This window comes from Nelumbo nucifera, chromosome 7 (genome assembly GCF_055504915.1).
Source record: "Nelumbo nucifera cultivar China Antique chromosome 7, China Antique-T2T, whole genome shotgun sequence".
Lineage (NCBI taxonomy): Eukaryota > Viridiplantae > Streptophyta > Magnoliopsida > Proteales > Nelumbonaceae > Nelumbo > Nelumbo nucifera.
The window spans coordinates 10,722,545-10,749,872 of record NC_142655.1 but is presented as its reverse complement, the minus strand read 5'-3'; the positions used below and the strand labels follow the sequence as shown (position 1 = coordinate 10,749,872).

Here is a 27,328-nt window from a genome sequence, read left to right as displayed (position 1 = left end):
TCTTTATCCTCGTTGCCGCTGCTGGTAATCACCACCACCTCCGGTAACAGATATGCCAGTAATAGATCGCCTTCATCCTCCCTCATGCATATGCTGGTAATCGCCGCTACCGGTAACAGATCTGCCGCTGTTGGTTTTGTCTTCTCCCTTCGGCTTGAGACACGTTATCGTAGCTGCCCAAGTAAAGAAACCCAGGCAAGACCTCCGATGGAAAAGCACTTGTTTGAATGTCCAGAACAATAACAAAAACAACGCGAACACAACAAGAGTACAGCAAGACCAAAAAGACGAATTAAACTCGCTTTGATCCAACAGAGATTAGCTCCACCGTCAAAATCCGATTTTCCAGCACTAGAGTTTCCACCGTCAAAATACTAGATAGAATAGGTAAGTAGAGGCTTTTTCTTGATTGTTGCCAAGTATCTCAGCACCAGAGTTTCTCCGATTTTCCAATATCTATAGAGTGATCGTTTGTTAAGTGCTCTCTCTCTCTCTCTTTCTCTCTGAGTCTTTCCCAGAGAGTACCTTGAGATGAATGACGCCAGTTGTTTTTTGTTGCTTTCTTCTCCCTATTCTATCAAGGCGCGAAAGTTTGCAAGAAACATCTCCAATCACTCAAACGTCATTAGTCGTCGATAACATATTGACACTCTCCGATGGTCAAATCTTGGAGTAAGAAAGGACGTCGTTCTATTGGCACCAGCTAGAAACCAGCAGCGGCAGAAGGTAGAAGACGAAACAAATATGCCACTGTTGTTACTAGATCTGCTGCTGCTAGTAACACTGTTGATGACGATGGTAGGCATTCACCGGTGATAAGGGCGGATTGAACCTCCGAGATCTCTGTTTCGTCTTCATCCTCACTCTACGGATTGAACCTCCGAGACCTCTATTTTGTCTTGGGATAATTTTCCTTCTATTTTCCCACGTAATACCAAACACTAGAAAGTTAAACTTTTATACTTTCCCATCCCATCCCATCTTTTCCTATCCCACCCGAATTTTCCCATAAATCAAACGAAGCCTTAGAGAAATCAATACTAAAGTTTCGGCCATTAGCATTATGGAGTATGTGATGTCATGTGTGTTTTGAAACATTTGAAAATCCCCAAACTGTTTTATGACATCATTTTGCCCTCTCTTTTATTGAGCCTCTAAAACCCTAGTTTTAACCTTTTTTATCATTTTCTTTTCACAGAGTTGAATCAACAGGGCATTAAAGCAGCACAACAGTATGCACATTAACCACGTATATTTATATCATTTTATATTTTCTTCTTTTAAATACTCAAATTATGGATAGGCATTAAGGTAAATTCATCACTTATCATAATGTCAATTCAGACTTCAGTGTTAATTTCTAAAAGTACAAGATACCTTGTTGTCATGAGTCTGGATCTCCTACCCACGAGAACTCTGCTCACGTTTATTGGAGCCACACATGGAGAACATCTCATCCTCTACATATATGCAGGGAGAAATGTTCCCAATTCAAGGGGGGTAGTGTATTGTGGGTAGGCGTGGGCAGAGTTCTCGTGGGCAAGTGATCTGGACTCTGTTGTCATAGGTAAAAATTATGTCCCTTAATATCACTACCCCCAAAATACATGGTATCTACCTATAGTTTTCCCTAAATAAATAATATTAACTATATAATCAGTTTGGGTTTTAGTTGGTTTGGAAGAGAAAGAAGTGGCATAATAGATTCCATGGGTTTGATTCTATTAGGTAGACCTGACCCATTGATAGATATATATGTATACTACTATGAAAGTGGGAATGAAGTCTATATTTGGATTCTTTTTTCCATAACTAAAGTACCCCTATTTTTTTTTTAATTTGGTTCCTCTTTATTATTTGGGCAAAGATGCAATTTGAATTACTACTTTTAAGTTCACTCTATTCTCTCTCATTAAGTCCTATATTCAATTAAGATATTAAGTCTCATTCCCTCTCATTAAATCAGTAAATCCTATAATATGTATTAAATAAGTGAGCTTTGTGGGTTTTTTCTTAACTAAAACACCCTTACTTTTGAATTTGGCCCCTCTCTTCTTGTGAGGGCAAAAAGAAAAATTTGAACTACTACATTTCAATTCATTCAATTTTCTCTCATTAAGTCCAATATTTATGGTGTCAACTCATATTCGCTTTCATTAGATCCTCTATTAGAAGGTTTTCACCAATAAATTCTATGAATTAAATTTATATCCAATAATTTTAACAATACAAAATTTATGTGCTTAAAACCTAAATAGAAACAAAACCTTTCTTTTGTCTAGGTTATAGGTAAGTAGTTCAACCATTTAGATCAAATTGGTCAACCCATGTTGTCATCATTAAATAATAAAAATTTAAAAATAAAATTTATTAATAAGAAGTATTTTTTAATGATTAAAATGAAATACAAAATTTAGATCCGGTCCAGAAATGAAACAACTTTCTTATTCAAAAAATAGACAGAAATAAAAAATTATAGAAAATACAAGACTTGTTGAGAAAATTTGTACACATCTCTTATGTTATATATTTATAATATTAACAAAAAAAATAAAATGTTATATATTTATCATAAGAAGTATTCTTATTAACAATGAAAATGAAATACAAAATTTAAATCCACTAAAATCCCATGCTTTGATTACTTAATGGGTTCTAATGAAGATATTGAAATTATCATTGTTATCTTTCTTTTTTTTTTTTTTAACCATAAAATCATAATTCATTCATTCATGTTTGGATTACAAAACAAGCCCAAAACAATCAACAAAGACCCAAACAAAATATCGGGTAATAACATGAAATAGAAACAATAAAACAACACCAGGGATCAGACCAAGGTGCTGGAAAAAAAAAGTTAAGAACCGGGAATAAAGGATCATCTCCCTCCAACAGAGGAACAAACTCAGAAAACAAACCCTTGCAAAACTGAACCAAACACCGAAGTCTTTTGAAAGCACAGTTTTATTTTATGTTTTTTGCTTGGAGAGAAATGGCCAAGGAAACCCCAACCCATGGCAATACAAACCTAAAATTTCAGATCTGAAGGGAGGATATATAAGAGATGGTTAAAGTTCCTCTCTTACCACATTGTTATATGAAGTTTCACGTGCAACACATATGCACATTTACTGGTCTAGCTAAAGACCCTTAGAGCGCTATTCAACCATTTGATGTTTCCTGTGTTTTTTTTTAATGGTCACATAAGCTAAGTGATGTAGGGTATTTGGTCGATCTTGGCACGTGGTGTTGGCTGGATTCATCTCAGCCATCCCGCGGACCCTAACAAGTGGCATCAGTTGGATGCACCTTGACTATCCATCACCAACCACTACTAACCGCCACCACTTGCTCCCAACTACTCCTCCTCTCAAGCAACTTCAACTATAAAAAGGGGCTCCTACATTGAGGTAAATACACAATGGAACTCAAGCTCCGAGTCTCTTCTTTTGTTTGGTCCGACCTCTCAAAGCCCTCTACTAATTTGATCATCGGAGCCTTTGCCCCTGAGATAACTTCGAGGCCTCTAACATCTTCTTTCTCTTGGCATATTGGACCTGTCGCCTTCGAACGCTAGAAATTATGTTGTTGCCCTCGACTTCATATTTAGCAGCAACACTTATATTGCCACATCAAAAAAAAAAATATTCTTTTTGCTGACATGGCAAATTTTCAATTCCAAAAACAAAATCATGAATAACCCTCAAATGTTCACAGATTTCTAGATAACAATTTTTTCCGTACTTACACTAGGCAGCTGAATTCAGCTGCATGTAAAACAAAATGAAATTGAAAACAATTTTTTCTTGAAAATTGATTTTCAATAAGAAAATGAATTATTTTCCTAATTTTTTGGGTGTTTCCCTAACTTCAATAACAATTAAATCTGAAAAGGTTTTTTGGCATTAAACCTGAAAGGTTTAGAAAACCAACCTCGTTTTTGAGAATGTTTTTTTTTCACAGCTACTTTATATACAACGAAACACCAAAAAATTACATTTTTCATGAAACCCATTTATTTTCCTTCATTTACAAAGGAGCTAATTACAAACTATGAGTCCAAATCCGAACTGATCAAACTTGCAAACCAGGATTAATTTATAGGAGATTTCATTAGAACTCAGTTGAGCTTTTATTTCCAAAATAACTGAAAATTATACTTAGCCTAGGAACCTTTTAGGCAATTGATTCCATTTTACCTCAAACCCGGTCCCTAGCCAAAAACTGTTGAATTGGCCAATGACCTGTTGACCCGTTAAACAGTTTTTGGTTGTTTTTTATTTTAATTATTATTAATTTTTTTTGTCAAAACGAATCATTCATTCGAACCATTAACCCAAAAAACCGATGGCCAGAAAAATTCAAATTGCAGATTGATTTTAAAAATATTGTATTTATCCATACTATTAACCACTGCCATTGCATTGAAAAATAATGAAATATAGGCTCAGTTTGGAAGGAATAAAAATGCATATGTGTAGGTGCAAAACCTTATAATTTGTATTATTTTGTATGTTTTTGCATTGTATATATTTGTAAAGCAAGAGTAATGACTTTTATATTTTGTCCTGCCAATGGGTGGGGTCTACAAAATACATAGCGGTTCTTTCTCAATCACAATTGACCTAGTTGGGTTGGGCCGGGAGATGCCAAATATAGAGGCCCAGAAGCCTTCCCATGAATAGATGCTTTTTGACAATCAAATCAGTTGCCACGTAGGTATCTTCCTTTTTGACTAAACCCAAGCCAGGCACATGAACAATAATGTATCTCACAGCAAGGTAGCAAATAAATGACTTGTTGATAAAACCAAACCGTTTGAATACTCAAAGAGTTGGTCGGCCAAACGAAGCATCATCCACATAATAGATGCTTTTTGACAATCAAATCAGTTGCCACGTAGGTATCTTCCTTTTTGACTAAACCCAAGCCAGGCACATGAACAATAATGTATCTCACAGCAAGGTAGCAAATAAATGACTTGTTGATAAAACCAAACCGTTTGAATACTCAAAGAGTTGGTCGGCCAAACGAAGCATCATCCACATAATAGATTGATAGCTACCTCATCCTCATTCCTCACCTCATCTGATGTTCTTCATATTAAATGCTCCAAAGAAAGCTATCCAAAACAAGGTGTGGCTCAGACTTGATGTCTGGGGACCAAGGGACCCTCTAATCTAAAACATGCTTGGGCTATAGGCTTAGTATTATTCAAACAGATATCAGTGGTATTCATCAAATGCTTTCCCTTGAGCCATGGAAACTTGGGTCAGGTTGGATTGGGAATTTGTTAAAATTTCAAGGGATAAAAACCCTAACCTAAACCCAATATAATTAAAATTATTGGGCATCCGTCGTCAACAGTCCTACTTCCACGTGACCACTCTAATAGAAGTCCAATAGATTGAAAATCAAATCAAAGATTGCCTGTCTTGAGTTAACATCTACTGCAAACCATGGTCATAGCATTTTCTAGCGATACATTAAATTATGGACACGATTCAATCAAGAATGAGTTGGGATCAGCTATAACACACGGTGTCAATAATGTCTCAATAGGAATAGAAATTATGCTGAAATTTGAGCACTCTTAATGGGTCTTGAAGCAGTACTATCATGTGGCATTAGACAACTTTTGGTCTTTTTTGATAATTCTACCTTGATGGATCTTGTAAATACAAATCGGCAAGCTGTGCAATGGATGGAACAACTACATCTCGCTGCAGTATAAAAAATCTTAAACAACTTTTATGTCTATATGTTTTGTTATAACCAAACTGCCCATCTTTTTGTTTACACATCTTATATGGGGCAGTTAAGTACGCACTAAGATCAAATGAAATCGATTATGATTTTTTTTTTATAAAAATAATAATAATAATAAAACGGCTAGCTGTATAGAGGGAGTAGGGAGTATCTTATCTATTCATGATTCATGAATGATAAGGAAGATGTTGTTAATGTTTGGCTGCAGTGGCCTGTTGGGACAATGTTGAAAGCGTTTTGTTGGTAGTAACTAGTAAGTCCCTACCCTATCAAGAGCAGATCCGTGAAAATTGAATAGCAATTATTTCCTTTTCTTTTGATGATGGTTGAAAAAATATTCTCTAAGTCAGGTGGATCACTAATCACCTAAAAAAAGTCGGCCGAAAATGATAGGTACACTCACAGGGTAAGCACTCAATAAACATGCTGACACCTGTCACATAAATACTGCCTGACCCAACACGATGACTTATAAGAACATTAATAGGACAAGTGTCAGCATATTCAATTCTTGGACATGTATTTATCACACTCCGAATCTCCTGTCCATAAGAGTTCGAAGATAAGATACTGCCTCTTTCCATTGGGAATATATCTATCTCTCGAGCATGAGATGTTTTCCATGTCTGACTACTATCATATTAGAGTTATCTGATGATATCAGGGGAATTTGGATTTGAGGCACAAAAGAAAGTGCTGGGACCATACTTGCAGCAGATGTGGTCTGGAGTTTGTTGACGCAAAACTACACCCCTCACCCCCTCATTGTATAAATTCACCTCCTTTGTCTACATCACATTTGCCATTGTTGGCACATTGGACTGCAAACCATTTAATATTCTGCTGAGTGATCATATCATCATTAAATTCAACTTTGATATTGCTAAGTCATTAGTTGTCATTTTACTCACCTCCCTCCCTATGATCACAATACTTTTAAAGCATCTTTTCAAAATTATTGTAAATATGCATGTGCTAGATGATGATGATGATAATAATAATAATAATAATAATAATAATGTATTTGAAATTTTCTATAAAATTCATATTTTGCTATATTTTTTATTATTAATCGAATGCAAATTGTAAAGTTTAAATCTGATCATGTAAATATCTCACATTGGGCTACAAAGTTGTTGGTATCATTGACAATCTTGCTTACTTGGTTGGACTCTTCTTTTTGTAATATTTTATCTTCTTAGTGTATCTTTTTTCATTTATCAAAAAATATAATATTTAAAGAAAGGGAATTCAATGAGGTGAAAAGTAATAGTTTAAATTATATTTTAAATCTCATAACTAAATAGGGATTAAATTCAAAAAATGGGTATATTAGTCAAAAGAAAGTTCCACAATGTTATTTGTATTTGTAATAGTAGTGTAAATATAAAATTATATATGTGTTCAATTTTTTTTGTTTCTATATGTGTGAAAATAATTCGATTATGTACACTTATTTTTTGCTTAATATGATAAATATACGATATTATACATGTACCCAATATTTTTTTTGTACAATGTATGTATTTTTTTTAATTTTATGATTTTATATTTTATTAATTTTTATTTTTTAATTACAACATTAAAGGTTAACACATTTGGCCCATAAGTTGAACTATTGATATCTGCCAAACCAGAAAATAATTTCATTTTGGTTAGTTTTAGATTATGTATTTCATTTTCATCATCATTAAAAATAATTCTTATTTATTACACTTTTTTCAATTTAACTAATAAAAATATCATAAATGGCTTGACCATGATGTATTTCATTTTATACATCTTTGTAACTTTCTATATTTATTTTTATTTAAAAATTTTATTATTTAACTATCACTTTATGGCTTGACCAATTTGATGTGTTTCATTTTATACATCTTTGTAACTTTCTATATTTATTTCTATTTAAAAATTTTATTATTTAACTATCAATTTATGGCTTGACCAATTTGATACTAATGGTTGAATTGTTTAGTTATCACTTGGATAAAGAATGATTTTATTTTTGAGTAAGTTTTAAAATATATGGGTTTTTATTATTAAAATTATTGAGCATAAATCTAATTAGTAGCATTTATTAGTGAAAAAATAACTAAAATGGCAGAGGATTAAACTAGATGAAAATCATTAATTTAAATTACATTTTCAACCCTTGTAATTAGAGATGGACTAAGTACACTACAGCCATTTTAAACAAGAAAAATTCCACACCCCCATTCATACTTTTTATAATAGTATAGATATAGATATCACATAAACAAATGCAACGAGGAGACTAAGGGAGACTACCTACACTACTCAAGTTCATCATTAACATCAATGATGTTCTTGATTCTCCAACTTCTGGTCTCCTTTCAAAATAGCTTGTTTTTTCCTGTAAAGTAAATAGCCAAGTCATGGGCCACCTTCACATCTGCACCCCACAGAGAGAGCCCTACAAAAGACCCACATGCACATCTTGGCGTGCATTGGAAACAACTCTCAAAGTTGACAGTAGGAAATGTTCTTAATACACAGTTGGGATATGCTGTGGGGAGCAGATGTGAATTCCCACCGAGGTGGTTGAACCAATTTTTATGATATTATGGTAAAGAGGCCAATTACGGATTACCCAGTAGTCGAGAAGGCCACTTCACACCCCTCTAAAAAAGTGTGAAGTTGGCCTCACGTACGCCCTGCCCTACCTCACCCCTGATTCCCTTGTAATATGTGATTCTCCATATGTAAACAAAACCAATCACATTGACACCCCTTTAGAGTGGGATCTCATTGAATAAGCCAAAGAACCCTAATTGTTTTCTCAATGGTGAGTTATGATTTATGAACATGTAGTGCTCCTACGTGGTACAACCAATCAACCAGGTGCCAAATGTTTGAACATGGGACAAGTTGCAAATTAAGTGGCCCCAGGCCAGACCCATGTGTGTCCTGTGTCCTAGACTCCAGCCTATGAACCCGGCAGAGTTGCAGACCCCATATTGGACGGCTCTTGTTTGAATTGAAACTCATTTAGAACTAGAAGACTTCCTAGTGAGGAACAAGTCAAAAGTATGATAGAAGGTTATTTGATAAAGCTGAAGTGACTGAACTGAAGCACTTATTATTTTGTCTTTTAGTGAACAAGATTTTAATAAAGTTGTAGCTTAATGACTGAAGGTGGTAGATCACTATATCCTTGATTATATGAAGCGATGAGTCTCTGTCTATCAGATCAGCAGCTTCATCTGTTTTCAAACGGCCCTAAGTGTGAATCCTAGGCTCAATGATAGCATATTTGAACCCAATTTGAAATGGGTCTCCATCATACATGAAAAATGTGTCAAAACTCAAGTGGATTTGGCACCAATTGGAAACCCTAGGTTTGATGCTCTTATCCTTGGCCAAACTAGGGGTCAATGATAATCAATTCCATCACACCAACCCCACTCACCCCTGGCTGATAGAAATTATCTAATTATAAATTATCACCTTACTCATCCAAATCATTTTTAATCCATATTTATCACACCAATTAAAAATGAATTACGACACTATGGCTATAACCTATCTATAACAGCCATGAGGCTATGACCTCTGTGTGGTAGAAAAGGGTAAAGATTAAGCAAGGTGTTCACATTAATATATAGAATTTAGGGTTGTTAACAGCCTATTTCATTCTTTAATTTGCTTATGCCAGAAAATCCAAACCCAATTGTACCAATAGAGCCAGGCCTGCTCAAAAGAATTCAAGAATCCTTAAGAATCCCCCCACCCCAAACTTTGTGTCTCTCTTATTTTCTATTAAATTTTCTATCTTTTTCTTCTTTTCCTTACCTCTTCTTTCAAACAAACACAGTTTAGAGGACTTTAGATATTCACTTTCCCTTATCCCAAATTTTGGACACCTATTTGCATTGGAAAGAATTTACTTTTCCTTCAATAAAAGATGTAATTGTCCGTCCAAAAATGCCACTAAGGACACATAACAAGTTAGAACTTGGATTTAGTTCTCACAAAACAGTGCTTACACCGTCCAATTGCAACTGTGTATTGAGAAAATCTCCGTACTTGTATATTTTTATTTATGGGGAGATATTTCAAATGCACAGCTGCAAGTACGGTGTGAGCATTCGTGAGTACTGAATCGCATCTCTTATATTTAAGGCTTGCTTTCTTAGGTTGATGATTGACCATGGAAGGAGCGAATTCAGACGGCCCAACAACTCAGTTAATGGTGGATTGGTACATATTGCTTTCTAAAGTATTTGTTTCTTTGTTTGTTTTAACTTGGAGGTGAGGGTGAGGAGGATGAAGGCAAACTTGGAGATGGGTTGGAGGGTGAAGGAAGGGGATCTATTTAGACCAATGGAAATTGCATCCTGAGGTAGTTTCCTTTCAATTTCATATCCTTCATGTGGTCGAACTACTATTAATTGGAGTCCTTGAAACTGAACTGTCAAGTCTAGCAATTTCATTTTCTTGAATACTTTTTCCTATCAACTGTTCAAAAATTTCACTGCATTTTTAGCCAAATTTGCTGTTTCCCTTGATTTTTTTTTTCAAAGCCAAAAGGAGAGTATTCATTCATATTTCATAATGCTCAGGATACAATTCCAACCAATATAGACAGCAGCAAAGAAAAAACAGATAAAACAGTGAAAAAACAACTCAACTAAGCAAAACTCAAACCTCCAATGCCTTGGGGTTTTACATAAGGAAAATTGACAAGATAAAACCCCCAATCCATATTATAGCATTTTTCCAACTGATAATTTTTATATTGCTACATGGCAATTCTTTCCTTTATGTAGTCTTGAAACAAGGATAAGAAGAGGTCTTCTTTATGTTCCATTACAAAGAGTTTCTATAAATTGGGCTTACCTTTTTTTATTTTAAAAAAAAATTTCCCTTTCAGTTCACTGACATCCCATGATCCCAATCTCTTTAACTTCTGAACAAGGGACCAATAACCAGCTGATGTGTTCTGCCTAGAAACCATCAGTCTCATTCAATGTTATTGTATTTAAAAAAACAAGGAGAAAAGCTTTCTGTTGGAAATCAAAATCCTGTCTACAGTTGATATCAAAATAGATGGTTAAAATCATAAAGTTCATTTGATAATGCTGATTAGTATCATAGTGAAAGTTTTAGTTGAGACTTGAGACCCCTTACCCATTCAATGATGGATCTCGGATCCGGATTTCTGAAACATGGGAAATAGAGCGGGTTATTGGGACTCGAAAGTCCAATTCCATCTACTTATCTATTGATCCCAGACCAAAGGCTCCCAAATTGAGTCAATTCTCTATGAGAATAGACTATCCAACTTTGTTGATTCTATTTCTTTCTACACTACTGGAAACGCCATCGGAAAAGCCGGTTCAAGCCCTTTCTCACTCTCTCTCTCATCGTTTCTTCCAAACAAGCATTGATGTCTCTCTTGGTCAACACTCCTCAATAGCCTGTCCATCCAACATTGTTCACTCGATAAGCTGAATTGGAGTAAATCCTAGGAATGTTCTCTCTGGTTTACTCCTCAAGCTATTGATCACTTTGCTGCATTACACTGTTCTTAGGCATGTCTCTATCTTCCCTTTGTCTCTTTCTCTCCTTAAACCCATGTCTTCCTAACTTGCGCTATGGAAGATTAGTGGCTTTCAATTGCAAGAATATCCTCATGGTCCTGTCTTCATCTCTCTCTACAACTGTTCACTATTGCATGCCTATAAGGACTGTTGAATCTGTTTTAGGGTTTGTAAGTGCATTGTCCTTTTAGGGTTTTATTTTCTTTTTGTTCAAGGGTTTCTTGAGGGTTTGATTTCTCTTGCTTGCATGGTGTATTTTAGAGGCTCATTTTTCCTGTTGGTTGCAGATTAGGTCGAGCTCCAGTCAGGGGTGGTTTTCCTCTTTGCTTCAGTTAGGGTTTGGGTTTTCTTCAGTTCGGTTCTCTCTCAATCAAGGTTGAGTTTCAGGAAGTTTTCACTACTCTTGAAATAGCCTTTGTAATGCTTTACATACAAATATAATGCTTTGCAATATCGGCTATGATGTGAAGAGTCGTAGACTTATTCCAGTTGACAACAACAGTTGCTCAAAAGCAAGTGAAGGCTCAGCTAAGGGTTTCAATTACCTTTCGATGGAACTTCATGTTGTAGAATGCATACCATTCAAGAGTAATTTTATGATGACACTAATGTTGTCTTTGCTTTTATTTGCAAATTCCAAGGAGTTTGAACATTTACTTTTTCTCTTTTCCTTTTTTTGGTGCAGTGAATACTCTCCATTGAGGGGACTTATACCACGACAAGGGACTTGCCTTGACTAACAGTGAGAGATTTTCACTATTTGTGAGTTTAGGGTTAGGAGGATTTCCTACCCCTATTTTGTTTTCAATTCAAACTTTCAAGGAAAACATGATACAAGTAAATAAAAGTATGGAACAGACAAACTTTTAGATTGGTGATTAAAAGTAGAAAGCCAGGTGTATTCTATCCTATTTAGCATATATCTGTTTTTTATTGAAATAATTCCTGAAAAAAACATTGTTTTATTTGTTTATATGATACATGTGCCTTTGTATATTTACATCTCAAATAAGATAGGGCTCAAGAATTGAACTTTGATACATGAATGCTGGTTTTGTAATTTGTACTATTGTATTTGTGGTCTCCATGACATGTTTGGGAGTCTAAAGATACCGTTTTATATTCAATTTCTTTTATTGATTTAAATTTTGAATCTCATAAATGTATTTCAAGACTTATAACTGACAAGTAAGACACAGTGAGCTAATCATCTCAAGTTAAACCATTGTTGCCAAGGAGAGAAGAGGGCATTGTAAGGGAGAGTTTAGAGGTTTTTCTATTAAACCAGTTAGGATGTAGCACAATTGTAAATTAGCATACTCATTGAGCATTTGAGCACAAATTATCAAAAAAAAAACTCATTGAGTATTTGAGCACGTCTTGGGTAAAGCAATAGTGATAAGAGTTGTGTTTTCTTAACATAATTTTCATAATATTTTATAATGATTAAGTGTTCAATTCAAATATGAGAATGAGATTCTACTCAATTTTCTATAATCTAAATTGCAAAAGAAAACAATGAACTCTACTAAGTTTTTTTCCCAAATTAGAATAATAGTCTTGACTCTTGATACCCACCTTTGGGATTCAAGGGTGAACAATTTTGATGGAAGAAAAAGGCAAGCTTCAACTGTTAGTTAATAAAGGTACATACTCATATAAGATCCTCTAGCAACATTAGACTCCTCAAGGCATTCATTATTCATTTATTTATATTTTTTGTAAGGACCAATGGCATTTATTATGTTATGTGGTGTTTCCCCATAAATTTTTTACTATATTCCATTATTTCTTGTATCTCTTGATTAGTTGATCTCCTTGGGTTATGAATTTTATTTGTACTTTTCTTTCTATAGCTTTCATTTTAGCATAAAGTGATTGCGTAGGAAAATCTTACACTATTATCAGCCCTAATCTTCTTTGCATAGGTTTTTGCTAAGAAAATTGGTAGGGATACCAACCTATTAATTTCTACCCAGTGAAATGGTTAACTTGGTTGTTTAACAAGTACAAATGTACAATTATAGATGACATATGTGAGGTTTATGTACATATAAATTGGATAGGGTTCATTATTACAAATACCAGCCTTATACGTCATGGATTTCTATAATGAATGCATTTTCTTTCCTCAAACCTATCAAAATTTTGAATTATTCAAATATATAGATGCTTATTGTTGTAATTTGGATAGTTACTAACAATGACTTGATTGTTTAGAAGGAATAGCCTAGATAGTTATAGACACCAGGGTCTGAAAACATCTTGCTCTTGTGGAGGATGAATATGTGCTATTCACATAGGGAATGTATATAGGAGAGATTAGAATTTGTATTTGGTGTAAATTTGTACTTTATATATGGATGTATTTTCTTACAATGTTAATTAGATGTACAATTATAGACATCCAAACAGTGTTAGCTATCTATATGATGGGTTTTCAAGGGTAATCACATCTAACATTTCAAACTTGGACTCTTCAAACCGAATACTTGAGCTTCACCATTTTCTGATATGGAAAGTTTTGCTTAAAATGGTTCAAAATCCATTTTAACATTTTTTCTATGTTGCTCCTTTTACACTTTAAACTTAATTTTATGGAACAAATCAAGAACTTCAAATTGAATTAACTCCATCTGAGCACAAGGTATTCTGTTACTTTATTAAAGAAACCAAATAGTTCGGTCTGTTTTTATTCCATTTTGCCCCTACAAAGCAGGGGCTCCCCCGCTAGTATATATCTATTAATACAAAAGGGGCGGTCTCCCCTTTCGCCAAATGGTCGTCTTATATTTTACATTGTTTATTCTATACGTTTAAACCACCATGTGTAAAAGCTTTCTTTTTTTTTTTTATAAAGAAGTGAAAAACCTAATCCATCTATTTTTCCCTTTCATATATAACTCATCTCTCCCATCTTCCAATGCTATATTCAATATTATAAGTAAAGAAGTAAAGATAATAAATAAAGCTTTCCTTAGCCATATGCAGTAAAAAATTCAAAAATTTTGGCCTTTTTGTTTTGGTGGGAAATTTGAAAAATGTCAATGAGTTGTTGACTGATTCAACGGTTTTTAGCTAAGGATCAGGATTGAGGTAAAATAAAAACGGTTTCTTGGATAGTTCCTAATTAAAAAAAAATAAAAAAAATGGCGGTTCAATCATCCGGTTCGAATGAATGACCCATTCTAACAACAAAAATTATAGGCAAAAAATTGAGTGTGTGAAGTTCATTAAGCAATATCATACGTGTTGTGTCATTCGAGCATGTGACTCATATGATCCAAAAATGGAACTGTTCTGACAACAAAAATTTAAAAAATAAAAATGACCAAAAACCCTTGAACGAGTCAACGGTTTGACTGTTTGGGCCAATGGATCATTTACTAATTCAATAGTTTTTGACGAAGGACTAGGATTGGGAGAAAACAAAACTGATTGTTTGGACAATTCCCAATTAAAAAATAAAAAAATGGCCGAAAACCATTAAACCAGTCAATGGGTCAATAGTTTGACTGCTTGGGTCAATGGGTCATTGACTAAGTCAACGGTTTTTTGCCAGGAACCGGGATTGGGGTAAAACAGAACTGGTTGCCTAGACGGTTCCCGGACCGAAATGTTTGTCCGTCTAGGTCAACAGCAGTTCGAAAACCATGATTTTTATGCTTTTGGATTTTCACTGTTTAAATGTTTTTTCTACTTTGTGCTTTATTCGAGTGTGCGGTATGTTCCTTTTTTTTCATTTTCTGCTTTTTTTTTTTGTATTTGGTCTTCTTTTTCAAGATCCTCCAAAACAGTCTAGGGCTTACCACCATTTTGTTTTTTCTTTGGGTTTTCTTGTGTAATGGTTTTTTTTAATTTTCTTAAACGATTTGCTGTCTCTTTTTTTGATTGCATGTATATTTATCTCCATCTCAAAGTGGAACTTTAGACTCGATTTTCTTATTTTTTTTTCCTTGATTTTTCTAGTTTGGTGGATTTACCACCATTTTTTTTCCATGTTTAAGGTCACTTTGGATTTATCTTTCAAGGTTTTGGAATCTCTTGCAATGTCCACCCTTCCCATGACTATGATTATAAAGTTGTTTTGTCTAATTATTGACATCTAGAAAAAAAGACCAAAAAATGGAACAATTTTGGCTACCGGTTTCCAAGTCAACGGTTCAACTGTTTGATTCGAAAGGATGGCCTGTTTTGACAATAAAAATTAAAAAATAATTAAAAATAAAAAAATGGCCAAAACCATTAAACGAGTTGATGGGTCGACCACCCAGTTCAATGGGTCGTTGACTAATTCAACGATTTTTTGTTAGGGATTGGGTTTGGGGTAAAATGGAACTGATTGCCTGGACGGTTTCCGAGTTGAACGGTCCTACTGTCCGGGTCAACTAGGAGTTCTCGATGCGAAACAAAGGACAACTATGAAGTAAAACTTAGAACCATCACTGTATGATCATGTTCTTTTATATGGAATGCTTTGTTGAAACAATATTTAACAAAAGAGCACATGATGATTTTTAGTCTTTATATGAGTTTCAAGACTTAAATACTTATAATTACAAATTTCTTATTAAAAAAGTATTATATTTTTTAATATAAAAAATAACAATATTACAATTTAACAAGGGCCTCCGCTAGTGTTAAATTTGTTATATAACTTGTCCCTTTCTTAGGGGCATAAATCCATTGGATTTATTTATCTTTTTCTTCCTTGAACACGAAAGAGAGAAGTTTCAAGGAAACCAGAAATGGTCTGAGTCAGGAGCACGAGGGGTGGACAACAAAAAACCGTTAAGAAAAACTAAAAAAAAGCATTCTCCTGAAAACGAGTTTTTCGTTTTCTAACTTTTCCTCCTAATTTCCCATTCAATTTCTCATTAGTCAATTGATTTTTTTTTCCTCTCCCAAACACCGTTTTCAACCACTATAGTAGTGGGTTTGTGGGTCACATGTTCCCATCGTACCACCAAACAACAAAAGCCCACGTCCCACTCCACGCCAAACCGCCATTTTCTTCATGACTTTTCAGTTCTACCCAACTCACTCAATAGTTTAAGATTTAAAACACAAACGCTTCCATCCAAACGGAGCTGCCAAAGAGGAAGACGAGAATTGAGAATTGAAAACTGGAAAATGAAAATGAATTAAGAAATTTCATCAAAGTGGGAAATAAGAAAATGCCAAGAAGAAGAAGTGGAAAAAAAGTAGGAAAGAGCGGGGAGAAAATGTGGGATGCTTTAGTTTCATTGGGAAACGTGTTTTGCAGTCTTTTTCTAGTCTTTTTTCTTGGATTCAATAGTGCTTTGGCTGCTTTTTGAGATTGGCCCAAGATTGTATATGTAGCAACTGAACTTTGATTGCATTGAGGAAGAAAATGAGAGACAGGATCGAGGAAATAAAGGGTTCAATCTAGTCCTTTAATGGGTTGTTTGGGAAACCACCTTCAAGGAAATAATCACATCGTAGTTTTCCATTGCATTTGAAGCTCACAAGCTGACAGCCTCTGACTAACTATAGTTGTTCTTTAGGATTTGAGAGCTTACAATCTGTTGACCAACCATACAAAACAAATGAGATCATTTTAAGAAGGCTCAATCTTTGTGTAGGACAAAATGGGATCTTGTGAAGAGCCAAACGCTCTTGTTTTGAAGGGGTTTGGTTGTTTCTTCTCTTCATCTCGTGACTTGGTGAGGCAAGTTTACAGCCCTTTATTTAACTTGCAATGAAAGGAAAACAGGGCATATTGCAAATGAGATTCTATTGATTCATTGAATTCATTGTTTTTTTTTTTTTTCTTTCTTTTGACAAAATTTATGATACATGAATTCTAATATGAAGCACGTCAATTGAAATGTTACCAACATTTCATACTTGGATTCAATTGCGTTGATGGGAGACCAGATCTGATCCAAATCCAACCTGATTACAGCCCTGATTGGAACTGATTTAAAGAGGTTTCTAACCAAACACCCTTGTTTTAAGTGTAAAGGCCTAAGATGAAAGTAGTATAAAATCAAGAACATCTTCATTTCTTCCCCTCCAATGTGTTCAGATAGAGCCCTTTGTTAAGTGAAGAACAGTTTAGCTCAGATTGTTTTGCCTTTTCTAGAAACCAAATCATTTGTCTCATGCATAGTGGAGGGAAATTTTCTCAGAAATTATTTCAGCCATATCTCCACTCTTTCACCGCACATCAACATTCCAAATTTTCATTTTCATCACTGATGCCAAACCAGTCCTAATCCTTGACAACTATCAATTTTTAGCTATTTCTATCATCTAAACCATTTATTATTTATCATTAAAAAAAAAAAAACATCTGAGCCATACATTGTCTACAGAGGGAATCAATCTCAGAACCTTATTTTCCAATGGCTTTACTGCTAGGAACCAGGCCAAAAATGGTGATCCCTAGGGCTGAATCAAGCAAAAATGGCCTTTTCCACCCTTGATAGAGGTTTGAGAGTAGGGCCCAGGCCTCTGATTCAATCCCACCTCTTCATTCTTAACTTCTGACATCTGATCACTCATCTCAAATTCAAAACACAAAAAATCAAATTTTGGATGAATCCCAGAAAAAAAAAAGTTCCAATCCAATGGTGTTCTGGCCAATGTGGGGTCCATTCACATAATCAGGTTGTTAATATAAAAATATCCCGACTTCTTTCTTTTAAGACATTCATTCCCATGTACATTCTGGTGGACGTATCATCTTAACCTACAGAATAGTAATTTTAGCGTGCCACACCGTTTAGGGAATCTTCCTGCGCTGGTAATCTAATACCATTATCGTCGCAGATCATGTGCCTGCCAGAGGCATTAACAAATTACAATCCCAATTAAGCTAATTCAGCTACCAATTCTGCTAATTGAATGAGAAATACTTTTGATTGATTCATTGATTAAATGATGATGATGATTAATAAGTGATTGCTTCTCTATATATCACATATGGGCAAAGATAGGATACACAATTGATCGACCAGTCCCAACCGTCGGATCAATCGGTCGAGACCTGGAGATTTGGTTGATTGATCATCATTTATCTAAACCAAACTCAAGCCTGTCAAAAATTAAAAAAAAAAGGGACGAAAAATCCGACTTCAGTTCATCCGTCCTTCCATCATTCTCAAGAAATCCTCGAAACAAACGAATCCGTCACCGTCGGTATCAACACCGCCGATCATGAGCCGGCAATCCTCTATCGTGCACCGGTCGTCCCCTAGCGCCGTGAATACTCTGTGCAGCTCATCCGCCGAGATCTTACCGTCGCGGCCGGCGTCAAAGAAATCAAATGCGTCGCGGAGCTCCGACCCATCATACGGCCCGAAAGCCGGGCTGGTGGCGCCGGTTTCCTTCAAGTTTATGCAGCCATCGCCATCCCGATCGACTTCCATGAGCTCCATCAACATCATCTGCATCTCCTCGCTCGGCGTGTCGGCGCCCAGCCGGCTAAGGATGTTCTCGAGCTCGCGCCTCGTGATTTTCCCGTCCCCATCTCTGTCAATGAACTTAAACGCTTCGACGAGCTGGAAGTGGAAGTCCGCCTGTAAATCGGACCAGTCGCCGGATATCTCGTGGGAGTGAGAATGGAGGACGCTTCTGGGTGTTGTAGCACCACCTTCTTTGAGTTGGGTCGTCAAGGAATCAGACGATGATGACGTGCCGGAGCCGAACGACGGTGGGTCTGACCCAGAACGGGACACCGATCTAGTACTCTTCTTGGACCGAAACAGATGTTTCGGGCTGAGTTTCATCATTTTCATCATGACTGAAGCAGAGATAAAAGACAGAATGAAGAAGAGGAAGAAGAAGAAGAAGAGAGGAGAAAAGGGTTTGAGAGGAAAAAGGTGAGATAGGGAGGTGGTTAAATGGGGAAGCCATGAGCGAGCTTACTGAGCTTCCAGGAAGCTTCGCTTTGGCTTATTTTCAGGGGATTTTTTTTTTTTTTTATAAATTTGGGGTTTTTTTTTAGCTCGGGCGTGGGCTAAGAGTGTACTGGCAGTGTTTTCTTTTGGTTTGTCCTGTTTGGGTTCCTTCGAGGCAGGGGATTCGCGAGGAAGGAGTGCTGTTTGGTTCGTAGAAAAAAGCTACTTTTTTGTTGGTATTCTTTTGTGGGGAGAATGTTAGGGTGGAATGCTTATATAATCAAAGTAGTTGTTTGGTGGAAGGATTGGACGATGAGGTGGTGAGGTTGTACTTATTTTGTACGGAGGATTTTTAATTGATTGTGTTTTGAACGGTGATTGATGTTACAATTTTTGGTGACTCAGAGGCTAAAGTAGAGCTGCCTAGTGTAGCGCAACCCGGCTGCTTCATGTAGGAAATGCTCTGCTCATCTTTATAGACGACGGACTTGGTTGATCTATAGGAATTGAATCAGAGAACCCGGGGGTGTTTATCCGGCGAGGTTACTCTGATGGCTAAGTTGGCACTTATTTGTGAGCTAAAAATGATATTAGAGAATGAGAGAGCTATAGAGCAGAGATTACCCATCTCTTTTTTCTTTCTTTTTTTTCTCACCCCTGGGGGTGAGGCCTTTATATATTGGAGTCCTCGCGGGTTTGGTGGAGTAGTTCCTGGATTCCCGCTGTGATGGGATCTGTTTCCGTGTTAGTTGGGGATAACACCACCAACTGGTAAGGTTGCCCATTTTCGCCTGAATCGGGGAGTGGGTGAGCTAATATAGCCGTTACAAGGTACGATCCCATAAGACGCGGGGTACGATGGTGAGATCCTTGGAATTACCATGCGGCGGTCGATCTGACTGGGAAGCGAGCTGCCCGTAAGGTGCCAGGCTGCATGGTGGCAAGCTGCCTAGTGGCGAGCTGCTTGGTGGCAAGCTGCCAGTGAAGTGTCGGACTGCTTGGTGGCGAGCTGCCTGTGACATGTCGAGCTACTTGGTGGCGAGCTGCCTGTGAAGTGCCAGGCTGCACCTATTTGTCATGAGGTGCCATGTGTCGTAATGTCACTGGAGGGCCAAATCCGCCCTCATCACTTGCCCCCCACTCCCGAGGTGAAAGTAACTCGGCGAAGGGAGTAGACTTCTCCTTTTGGCCCGGAATTTGATGAGCTCATAAGCGCTGATTCAATTCCTTAGGCTCTGGGAGCGACTCGCAGTCCACTCCTGGATTTTGCCCATGCCGAAGAGGTGATTGTGTCTTATGTGGTATTTTAGCCCTTAGGCTCAGGGAGCGACTCGTAGTCCCCTCTCCTTGATTTTGATCATGCCGAAGAGGCGACTAGGTCTTATGTGGTGCCAAAGTCTTTGTCAGTTCGACACTTTAGCCCTTAGGTTCTGGGAGCGACTCGTGGTCCACTCCTGGATTTTGCCCATGCCGAAGAGGCAACTGGGTCTTATGTGGTGCCGAAGTCTTTGCTAGTTCGGCGCTAAAGCGCTTAGGTTCTGGGAGCGACTCGTGGTCCACTCCTGGATTTTGCCCATGCCGAAGAGGCGACTAGGTCTTATGTGGTGCTGAAGTCTTTGCCAGTTCGATACTTTAGCCCTTAGGTTCTGCGAGCGACTCGTGGTCCACTCCTGGATTTTATTCATGCCGAAGAGGCGACTGGGTCTTATGTGGTGCCGAAGTCTTTGCCAGTTCAGCACTTTAACCCTTAGGTTCTGGGAGCGACTTGTAGTCCACTCTCCTTGATTTTTCCCATGCCAAAGAGGCGACTGGGTCCTATGTGATATTTTAGCCCTTAGGCACTAGGAGCGACTCGTAGTCCACTCTCCTTGATTTTGCCCATGCCGAAGAAGCGACTAGGTCTTATGTGATATTTTAGCCCTTAGGCTCAGGGAGCGACTCGTAGTCCACTCTCCTTGATTTTGACCATGCCGAAGAGGCGACTGGGTCTTATGTGATGAGGAAGTCTTTTATCAGTTCGTCAGCTCGCGCTTGGGCCAGGCCGCCAGGTCAGCGCCCGCGCCAGGCCGCCCGTAGGCCATTGGGCCACACACAGGTCGCCAGGCCGTGCTAAGCCGCCGGGTGGGCGCCTTAGAGCTATGATTGCGTTGCATCAGCCTTGTGATGCCGGTCACCCACTCCTACAAGAAGCTACTAGGAGCTCGACCAACGGGGGCAACACTACTAACTTTAAGTCGCCAGCTCGCACGGGAGCCTTGGAAGGTTCGACCAACAAGGGCGCCCATGCAGTCCATTGGCTACCAATTTCCGTGGAAGCCATGAACAGTTCATCTTTGTAGAGGGGACCTCGCGAAGAGGATTGACGAGGTTTTGTCTGAATTGAAAGTAAAGTTGGTAGAGCTACTTAGTCTGTTAGCTCCCTGCATAGTCTATGAGTTCATAAAAAATGGAAACTATAAAGCGAGAGCTTCAGTTTCTAAAAAGTGAGTACTTAGCTTTCTGGGAGAAGAGGACTTAGCTTTTTTGTAGGATGAGAACTTAGCTTTTTGTAGCGTTTCCTACAGACGACGCCAAATGATGTTCCAATTTTTGGTCACGTATAAATTTTTTGGCTAAGTACCTCGTCATTTGGTCTGCTCCCAAGTGGCTGATGACTCAGAGGCTGAAGTGGAGCTGCCTAGTGTAGCGCAACCCAGCTACTCCCTGCAGGAGATGATCTGCTCATCTTTGTAGACGACGGACCTGGTTGATCTGCAAGAATTGAATCAGAGAACCCGGGGGTGTTTACCCGGTGAAGTCACTCCGATGGCTAAGTTAGCACTTAGTTGTGAGCTGAAAATGATATTAGAGAATGAGAGAGCTATAGAGAAGAGATTACCCATCTCTTTTTTCTTTTTTTTTTTCTCACCCCTGGGGGGTGAGGCCTTTATATACTGGAGTCCTCGCGGGTTTGGTGGAGTAGTCCCTGAATTTCCGCTGTGATGGGATTTGTTTCCGTGTTAGTTGGGGATAACACCACCAACCGGTAAGGTTGCCCATTTCCGCCTGAATCGGGGAGTGGGTAAGCTAATATAGCCGTTATAAGGTACGATCCCATAAGACGCGGGGTACGATGGTGAGATCCTTGGAATTACCACGCAGCGGTCGGTCCGACTAGGAAGCGAGCTGCCCGTAAGGTGTCAGGCTGCATGGTGGTGAGCTACCTAGTGGCGAGCTGCTTGGTGGCGAGCTGCCTATGAAGTGTCGGGCTGCTTGGTGGCGAGCTGACTGTGAGGTGCCGAGCTGCTTGGTGGCGTGCTGCTTGTGAAGTGCCAAGCTGTTTGGTGACGAGCTGCCTAGTGGCGAGCTGCTTGAGAGGTGTCGAACTGCTTGGTGGCGAGTTGCCTGTGAAGTGTCGAGCTGCTTGGTGGCGAGCTGCCTATGAAGTGTCGAATTGCACCTATTTGTCATGAGGTGCCATGTGTCATAATGTTATTGGAGGGCCAAATCCGCCCTCATTAGTGATGATTATCTAGGGGAGGTGATGCCCTGTTTAGTGGGATTTTGTTAGTTTGATGATCATGGGTCACTGGTTGTATCAATCTTTGGACGGTTAGGATTGAATGGCTGGTAGAAAATTTTGGGATGATTTGATGATGGGTAGTCGAGAAATGGCATGTTTCTCAAGTGTGGTCTGAGGTTTAATGGAGAGGCGTCTACGGAATTAAGCTAGAAAGTAGAACATGGAATTAGAAATTTGGGTTGGGGAGTGGAATTTGGTGGTCATATAATAGTGAGTCAATTAATGGAGGAGAGAAAGAGAGGGAAAGAAATGCAAAGAAGATGGGAAATTTCCAAGTGGAAATTAGGGAGAAAGTTGTTTGGATAGAGAATGTCAGAAATAATCAGTTTAAGATGATAGTAAATTAGTAATATCGGAATCGGACCATGTCATCCGGTGCCTTCGTACTAATCCGGTCTGAATATGAGTTAGCATGAATTGACCTGAAAAAGGTATTGGGATCTGACTTGGGCCTCTATGGGACCTCTTAGTTCTTGCTGTATTCAAATGAATTCAGCCCATGGATTAAATATTTGCACGTTTCTAAGTTAACAACAACCTATGAATTGACATGAATCCTCTCTTTTATGCCAGGCAGTTGGGTTACACCCAATATCGTGAAATTCGTACCAATTGCAAACGGTTTTGCTCTTTGGGTTATGGGTCGAATGGTCTGAGTCGTCTGACTATTTACATTCGGCTCAATAACTCAACTTGTTCAAATAAAAAGCAAAAAAATAGTAAAAATCAATTTAAAAAATGACTTGGAATTGGAACTGTTGGCCACCTGTTTTTAGGTCAGTGGTTCAATCATCTAATTCGAAAGAATGGCTCATTCTGATTTAAAAAATAATAATTATAATAAAAAGGCTAAAACCATTGTCTGATTGATGATTAGATCGCTCGAATCAGTGAATTGTTGACCAAGTCAATGGTTTTTAGCCTATAAATAGTTTTAGGGTAAAACAGATTTGATTGCTTAAATGATTTTTAGGACAAATGGTCCGACCGTTTGAGTCAACAATGATTTAAAAACCTTGGTAAAAATAAAAGTTAGTTTCAGATTAAGTTTTATTTTCTCAGTTAGGATTCCGGCTATCTGCAAGCATATAAATTGGTCAAAGACCTTATAATTGTATTTTGTGGAAAATTCTCTAACGCCCAAGTCAGATGACGAAGAAGAAGAGCACAAGGCAGAGAGAGATGCAGAGCTTTAGCTAGAGAAGTTGTAAAGAATTGTCTACTTGAGATTCCTTTGTTCAGCTTGGTTGCCTTAATGATTGCTTCTCCCAATGTAAGTGCAAACCCGTGTTCATATCCTTCAAAGAGCCTCTTGCAAATTTATATTGGAAATATCTTTGCATGAAATAAAGTATAGAAGTATAGAAATATTCTCAATGCAGCTGTAAAGGCTGTTTGAATGGGCTTTGCACTCACTGAATCCGAACTCTTCTTTTCTAACTTCGGTAGTTTCTTCCAAGGTTTTTAACCCGTTGTTGACCTGGACATCAAATCGTTCGAACCATCATCTGATCGACTTTTCGGGTCCGATTCTCATAAATCCTGTTATTTTTGTAAAAAAATGTTGATAAGTCAGCGAGCCAGACGACTTGGATAATTGGACTGTCGAACTGGCAACCCAATAAGCAAGCGACGGTTCAATTGTCGACCCCGTTCTCTTTTTACATTTTTTAGGTTTAAAAATTTATAACCCCCCCAAAAGTCCCAACTTGAGCCCCGTTATCTTTTTACATTTTCTATCACTTTCTATGTTATAGATCTAGGGTTTATGCAAGATTTAGAACAGGAAAAGACAAACTCATGACAGCTGAAGAAGATTGGTTGAATCTGGTCTCTAGTCGCCGGCAACACCTTGCTAAACATCTTCATTCATCACGTTTGGGTGACGCTATCGGTTATTCTTCTTTGTTTGGGTGACACTAGACCGCTGAGTTTCGGGCTTTGGGTGACACTGGTTTGGGCGGCACAACATACAGGTTTCACTGCTTTATTTCTTGCTGACGAGCGGTGGTTATATCAACTATCAAACCTCCATAATCAGAGTTCAGGGCAGCGACTGTAATTCGCTGGCAAGCGGCGAGCAACACAACATCACAGATATATAATATATAATTTTTTAATATTTTAATTATGATGTCACTAGACTGAACTATTCAATCCACCCGATCGGACCGGTGACCCATGACCCGGTGGGAAAACCGGGTTGACCACATAGGTGGTTGAAATGATGGCGCTTCTTAAAAGTATCAATCTCTAACTCAAGCGCTATTAATTCTTGCAGATCTTTTCTGATTAAAAATACATTGAATCCAAGGGTGTAATGATTAAAATATCTATGGTTTTATAGCTAATAGTGGTTTATTTATGTTGTAACTACTGAGCTTATTAGATATCAATTTCTATATTGATATGGTGTTCTTATATGATTTTTTTTTTTATCTATTTTCATTCATTTCTATTTGAGATAACGTGATTATCACATGAGAAAATCTATGACACGATAAAGATATAATATGGGAAGAACTTTGACCAATCAAAACATTCTCATGAATTTTGATAAAAGCCACATGATTGGTCACCTCTTTTATGATACTAGTTGATTGACAGTTGGGATCGCATTTCCAGTATCATGCCTTTATAGTCCAATTCTTATGGCATATATACAACTTAAAATAAGAGTATTAACAATAGAAAAAACACATGTACTCAACAAAATCAAGCCAATATTGGCCTTTCCATTCTTAATCAAAGAATGAAAAAGAAAAAGATTCTTCAAGAGTCTAATTCAAAAGGTACATGATAAACACCCTCATCAGAACCTAAAATTAAAGAAGATCAAATGAAAAGCTCCAAATTGATCTACATACCAAATGTTCTTTAATTCATTCCTTTTACTTTCTTTTTCTTTTTCTTTTCTTTTCTTTTCTTTCCTTCCTTGCGAAGAAAAGGTTCTTAATGAAATCCATAGATTTTAAAAGCTCTCAACTTGTGAAGCAAGATATAAATAGGTAAAGCTGAAATCACATCTACTATGATTTCATGGAAACGATTTCTGTTTACCTTAAAGCCATGTTTGGTTTGAAAGAAAAAGTAGAAAAAGGTAGGAAAACCTACCTCTCCTTTCATTTCCCTACCTTTTCCTTCAAACCAAACATAACCTAGATTCAAAACTACTGCTGATTTAATTTTTTTATTTTATCATTAGCATGTCATTTTATTGGGAATGGGAAGTTACATGGTTTAAAGCACCGATTCTTTGATATTAATGTTTAAAAGTATTAAAAGGCATTAATTATTGGTATTTAGTGTTTTGTGACCCTGAAAACCAACGTATGGATACTTTAAACCATGGTCATGGTCAGAAGATTTTATTTCAACCTTATCTGTTGTAGATGCATATTTAATGGAGTTAATTATACATTTTTCCTAATAATAAATTTAACGAAAATGAAAAAAAACTGCAATTGATTTTTGGCATATCGGGCATATCATGTTGTATGAGTGGAGTCAGGATTTCCTACCCACAAGAATTCTGCCTATGTCTATCCACATAACATTGCAGCCACACATGAAGAATGTTTCATCCTCCTACATAGTATCATGCATAGTAAAATATTTTCAATGCATCGAAATAGTGTGTTGTGGGTATACGTGGACAAAGTCCTTGTGGGCAGGAGATCTAGAGTTGAATGAGTGGCCTATTGGTCCGCCTTTTTCAAAAAGAGGTAATAGTCTGATGTTAAATGTTAACTAACTATAAATTGTCCCTCTTAAAAAAATATAAAAATAAATAAATATTTTTAGAAATTTTTATTGTTCAACCCATCTCAATAAATCTTAATTTCACCGTAGAGATAATATGATCATGAATGATGTTAAATCCACGGGCAGAATATAGTTTATAGGAGGACTAAGAAGAGATTTTAATTTCAGATTTTTGAAATGGAGTGCAGTCTATTTATCCCTATTTTGTTTATTCATCTAAAACATCGTATACACATGTTCCTATGTATCAATACTTTGAACCGGGTATAACTTTGGATTTCTTTGCAGGGTGAATCAGTCACGGGGATCTAATTAATTGCCTCTAATACTACGATATCCAAAGTAAAGTAAGAAAATTTGCATCAATGCCATCGAAGTTTCTCTGGAGGGGTTTTCAGTCATGGATACAGAAACAGATTGCATGTCCATTCCATCAAATCCAACCAACCAACAAAACAAAACAAAACAAGAAAGAGATGTCCATTCATTCTTATCAAGCACGTAATAAGTACATGCACTCTCTCCTTGACAGTAAAAAGGAGTGGACCCTATCCTTCATCATCACAGTCTTGAACAGTAAGGAAAAAAAAAAAAATGTACCGAAATTTTGGCGACATTTAAATTCATGTTCACGTTCCCAAGAATGAAATTACATGGGGCTGTGCCATGCGATATCATTGGAGACATGGTTGGTGATTGAGCCCACAACAGCTCATCAGTTGACGAGTCAAGTCACATTGGCCAAATAGAGAAACAGTATTTCATTTCACAGACACAACATCTCTCTCTCTCCCTTTCGA

The 27,328-nt window shown here is 37.3% G+C and overlaps 1 long non-coding RNA gene and 1 pseudogene across 2 annotated transcripts; one reads left to right on the top strand and one right to left on the bottom strand.

Annotated features, from left to right (window-relative positions):
* The first annotated feature begins 10,862 nt into the window (after positions 1 to 10,862).
* On the top strand, positions 10,863 to 13,759 carry LOC104608862 (uncharacterized). The gene is made up of 3 exons (XR_737169.3): positions 10,863 to 11,503; positions 11,621 to 11,921; positions 12,019 to 13,759. It is a non-coding gene; the product is annotated as an uncharacterized LOC104608862 (long non-coding RNA).
* A 4,443-nt stretch (positions 13,760 to 18,202) lies between these two features.
* Positions 18,203 to 19,220, bottom strand: LOC104608863 (putative calcium-binding protein CML35 pseudogene; annotated as a pseudogene). Its single transcript, XR_016078345.1, has one exon. The product of XR_016078345.1 is annotated as a putative calcium-binding protein CML35 pseudogene (transcript).
* Between the last annotated feature and the right edge of the window lie 8,108 nt (positions 19,221 to 27,328).